Source organism: Amblyomma mixtum, chromosome 5, assembly GCF_055824585.1.
Source record: "Amblyomma mixtum isolate Tamu chromosome 5, ASM5582458v1, whole genome shotgun sequence".
Classification (NCBI taxonomy): domain Eukaryota; kingdom Metazoa; phylum Arthropoda; class Arachnida; order Ixodida; family Ixodidae; genus Amblyomma; species Amblyomma mixtum.
In genome coordinates this window covers 140,910,089-140,915,527 of record NC_143016.1, presented here as the reverse complement: position 1 = coordinate 140,915,527, position 5,439 = coordinate 140,910,089, and the positions used below count along the sequence as shown (strand labels likewise).

Sequence of the window (5,439 nt, the reverse complement as noted above, 5' to 3'; positions counted from 1 at the left end):
ATGCTGCAGCGCAGCCTTGAAAGTTTCGCGCGTCACGCTAGAGCGGCGTGCGAACGCTCGTGTTCCCTAGGTACACACACATACACTAAATCGCATGAGCCAAGCTGTGTAGAGTACGCTAAGCCACACAATATGCGAAAATAAAAACCGAAACCAGTAGCGTTTGGCAACATCATCATCATTCCTTATTCTGCGACGCAGTTACGGGGAGATGAGTTATAGCCTTAGAACTAGGCAGACAGTGCAGCCGTGCAGCGGCTGCGGCTTTCCTGTTCCCAGATGCGTCGACTGCAGCTGCCCGGCATGCTGCCCGGTTTTCCAAGCTTTCGTTCGCAGCGCCGCCAGAAACAGATGGTTGTGAGTAGTCGCATTTTTTCACCTCAATCATTGCAATTTGCTGACTTTGTAATTGAAACAAAATATTTTGTCGTTTAATGCAACACGTTTGTGGCAAAAAGGGCTTTATCAATTCTTTTTTTAACGCGTGTAAAGTTAGGCGACGTTAGCGCCACCTTTCCGTTCGCTGGCGGCGGATTGCGAGTCTCATGTTGGCCGCGCGCTGCACTATCTTTTTTAGGACGCTGAAACGACTCTTTGTTGACGGGGTGCGACGGTTGTGAAGTTGTGGGTGCGTTTCTTCAGTTTGTTTGTGTTAAATGTGCGGCCTCGTTAGTGTTGTGGTAGTGTGACTGAACTCGGAAGGTGACAGATGGCTCCAGTGCTGCGGAAGACGTTCTTACGCGCACGCAGTGCTCAAAGACTGCTCTGACGTACTGCACGCAACCACGCCGAGAGCGGCCGGCGCCCGATGCCCGATAGAAGAAACGGCTTGCCGTGAACGTTGACAAATGTAAGTGCAGAACTGGAAAATGACTTCTGCGATGTGTCGGGGGTATGATTGAGGGCTGCGAATGCATTTGGGTTGGTCTTCACGTCTTGTTTGCAGTGAGGTGCAAAATGCGGGCACCACGCGATCGTTTGCAGAGAGAAGGTGTTCTGACACGCTCGCTTGCCAACTATGCAACTTTTAACCCGCCGCCTCACGCTCTTTGCGTCAGCTCCTCGGCGCAGGAGTTATGTGATAGAATTTGGTTGCACGCCGAGAAGCATGGGGTGCTGCTTGATTCGTTATTCCGACTGAACAGGAGCAACGCGTGAAAAGGAGACCATAAGAACGAAAAGTGCTTGTAGCGGCGTGCGTCTTTTGATTCTGCTGCCTGAGTGTTTAGTGGATAAGGAGCATTGCCCGTTCTATGTCGCAGTCACATCAAGTGCTGTGTTTCTTGATAGTTCTGGTCAACGAAACGACGATTAAAAATAGCAGAACCATTCCATTGCAGTGCAGCTGAGGTAATCGCACAATGGAAGGTTTGTTGTCATTTTATTTTTTTACGTTCACTACATTTATGTCATTCCCCCATTTTCAGTCCGAAGCGATAAAAGTATAACGTGATTCGTGAATAATAGCTTTAAGAAAAGTATGACAAGCTTTGTAAACCATTTTTTTGCTAACTATTGGAGGCATAGGTATTAGGTATAGGCATTAGCTTCCACTCATGAACACATTGGACTGAACAGCTAGAGGTTGTAATGGGATGTGGCTTCTGTGATGTTTATGAAAGCATGGCTCTATGCAGCCTTTCTTCAAATGCACCCGCAGTCAAGCCCTGTACAGCTGCTCCACCGGTATCATCACGCTACTTTTGCACCAGATTTCATCTGTCATCGAGCCAATGCTACCTCAACCAGAGGCAAATGACATCAAGACCTGCTGGTTCAGCCTATCAGCCATTGACACTGGATATCAAGCATGTGCCACTTGTAAAAGGATAGGTAGACAAGTGGGTATATTTTCCTTGTCTTTTTTAGCCTGCCAAAAATCTTCTGGTCCAGGCTCCCTCTATTTCGTTTCTTTTTCTTTTAAAAGAGGACCAAGAGAAAGGGAAAAGCTATTGCGGGCATCATGAAAGCACTCCCCTAGTCAAGTGCATTGTGTTGTAGTGTGAAATGCTTTTTATAGTTTTTTCCCTCATGCCTCTCGTGCTTGGAAATCTTGACCACAGTATAGACCAAATTAAAACAATTATCTGCTTCATGACCTTTATACAGCGGTCTAAAAGCAGCAAATAAATTTTATAGGTTTACTTCAGCAGTACCTACCTCTTACAAGGTATGGCATGTTTGAAGTGAACCAGTGATGTGATAGGCATGGCCTAACGGGCAATGCATAATTGAACATTGGCGTTCAAATGGAGCACTCTGCTTTAGAAGCATATTTGTTGCTAGCATCAATAATTGATACCTTACCAGGTCATCCTTGCATTACATGAAACCCTGTAAAGCTTATATTTTAGCTGTACAGAAGAAAGGTGCTTATTCGATGTCATGAGCATTGCTGAGGTTTTCTTTCACGCTCCCTTTGTCACAATTGACTGCACTGTACAGTTGAAATGCATTTGGAATTGAGTATTGGTGCATTATTTTTATTCATGCCGACGTTCAGTTACTGATTGCATTACACTAGCTGAGCCTAAGTCAACAAATATTGCTGTGACCTTAACAAGACCCCTGGCTTTACTTGAACCGATGCATTTGATGTTGCCTTTCTCCCGTGCCATCAAGGTTTGTAATAAGCTGTGTAAATAGCTTAATTTACTTTCTCGAGGTATTTATTGCTGCAATTAGTGACATGTAATTTCCTAAAGAACAACCTAAGTGCACATTTTTATCTTCTTTGGAAGACTTGTTTGCTTGTTTCCCTTGTATTCTTAACTTAAACAGATATGAGCAGGCCTCAGCACTGGAGGGATGTGCTGCGGGACAAATAAAAAACTACCAGTCCAGCTGCTCCCTTAGGGGCACGTTTCTGAGGCTTTTATCGCTTGTAGTTCTATGCAGCTTTACATACAAGTATTGTATCTGACGCAGTGTGTGCCTTAATATTTTGATTCATTTGCTTTAGAGTGTGCCACTCTTGCCCTGACGAACTTGCTCACCTTTGTACTCTTTGTTCATACATTTTCCCCTAACACCTGGTATAGCTCCAAGTGATACATTATCTACAGCAACATGTGCATTATATTGCAATGCCTTTGTGCCATCACTTTTGAAAACAAAAGCTGCCTGAATTTTTGTGCAGACAAATCAGAAACACAAAATAATTTTTATATTTGATGGCCTGCATGTTATCTTCATATGGCTGGAATGGCTAAATATCTCTTCGTGGTAGCCTAATTTGGTGTAACACGTTAATGTCAGTTCCTGTGAATATCATTCAGTCTTCGAATGTGGGGGCAGAATTGAACACAACAGCATGTTATAGCTTTTTCTTGTTCAAGGACGCATTACATTTAGTTCTAGTCTTGTGACTGCTGCTTATGCTATTACTCAGCAGCCTTATCAAACTCACTCGGAGTGCTGCATTTTAGTGCACATTTAACTGATTGTTGCTTCTCCTTGTTTGATTCTATTAGAAGTTACTATAACTGTATACTTTGAATGTTTTCTTGTGCAGTTCTCTTGCTGCTGCATTCTGCCATGGAGGAGGCTCACGTTCGTGCACACGTCTCATCACTAGGACGCTACCTCTTCCGCTGGTGATGCAGACAAGTAACGACAGGGTTAATTGGAGAGGCATGGGAGAGGCCTTTGCCCTGCAGTGGGCATATTCAGGCTGATGATAATGATGAACAACAAGCAGGCTGTCTGATATTGAGGACCAGTGTCAGGATAGTGCACCAACAGTCGCTTAAGCATTTCTGTGCTGATGCATTTTTATTAAAATCAGCTCATAGCTTAATATCTACATCCATGGGGACATTTAGCATATGTTTGGTATTTGTTTGACTTTTAATTCGCTAGTGTTTGCAGCCTTTAATGTTGGTCTTAAGACAGTGTAAGCATTGTTTCACTGTGTGGGATTTTTTAGCTGTTTTGGAGAGATGTGTGTGTATGCATGCAGTTTTTTTCCACGGGTTTATTATGTGGCTCATGGAACTTTCATGTTACAGAAGAAATTATTTCGTTTCTGTGTTGTACAGGAAAGTGAGCAGTATATATATGCACCAGGTGTTTCAGGGAAGAATAAGTAGTTTTCAAAAATATGGTTTTTGCTGCATAATATTACCAGTGTTAGCAGACACCAGAAAGCCGGTGAGGTGTATTTAGTAAGCTGGTTAACTAATTTCTGATAATTAACTTTTTAACTAACACAGGTTTGCAACTGGTTGCAGTTAGAGACTTTTAGCCAGTTGTTCGTAGTAGCCATATCAGTTTCTGGAATGTACAAAACATGATTACTTTCGCCGCTGTGGCTCGACAAAATTTGGCTGCATCGTGCGAAAATACATGCGCTTTTGAAAGCACACAGGGAAAGAAACCCCTCCAGTGCATGTAACTGCTACAAATCTCTATTGGCAACTAGACGCCTAACTCTGATAGTGAAAGAATCATATTCTTAACACCAAGACACACACACACAGGACACCCGCTAGACTTCAACTATCTTTACTGGACACTTGTACAACATAAATATGTATCACTGAGCACACGCAGGTGCCTCGTCATCCGCAACAGGTCTAACTACGCCCTGCCCTCTCCTGCAAGGCATATGGTTGCGCCCATAAACAATCTCTTTTTTTGCCAATGCCAGGGAGGGAGTGCTTACACATGTCACCCGCCTCTTGAATACGAAAGACTTCGATAATTTCTCTTTCTTTTTTCTCGGCTCCCAGGCCTTTCGTATTCAAGAGGCGGGTGATATGTGTGTAAGCACTCCCTCCCTGGCATGGGCAGAAAAAGGGATTGTTTATCGGCGCAACCGTATGCCTTGGAGGAGAGGGGAGGGCGTAGTTATACCTGATGCCGATGACGAGGCACCTGCGTGTGCTCAGTGATACATATTTATGTCGTACAAGTGTCCAGTAAAGATAGTTGAAGTCTAGCAGGTGTCCTGTGTGTGTGTGTCTTGGTGTTGTGTGTGTTCTTACCGCTAAGAGTATGATTCCTTCAAGCCGTTACCAACTAGCCCAATTTAATGTTTTAACAAAGTTTCTGATAGTGAAAAGGTTCATTAATAAAAATTAGCTAACCAGCTTACTACGTAAGACTCTTCACAAGTTTTCTGGTGCCTGCCAACACTGGTAATACTATGCTGAAAAAGCCATACATTCATCTCAATATACCTGTTTTTTGAAAATTACTTAGTCTTCCCTGAAACACCTCGTATATATGTAAGAAAAACCTAACGGGATTTAATTGACGTTTTGGTTGGAGGGCCAGCCGTTTTCAAGTGTACTACAGCATTTGAAGCACACAGCTTTTGTTTCGAATGCTATACTATACTCGAAAAAGGCTGGTCCTCCAGCCGAAACATCGTGAATTAAAACCTGTTATGTTTTTCAATTGCTGTGTGTCAGTCATTGTTACTCAGAGGGAACT

General features: G+C 43.3%; 1 long non-coding RNA gene across 1 annotated transcript; it reads left to right on the top strand.

Moving 5' to 3' along the window:
• Positions 1-513: 513 nt before the first annotated feature.
• Positions 514-3,695, top strand: LOC149343905 (uncharacterized). Its single transcript, XR_016282737.1, has 3 exons — positions 514-850; positions 1,661-1,841; positions 3,515-3,695. It is a non-coding gene; the product is annotated as an uncharacterized LOC149343905 (long non-coding RNA).
• Positions 3,696-5,439: the final 1,744 nt, after the last annotated feature.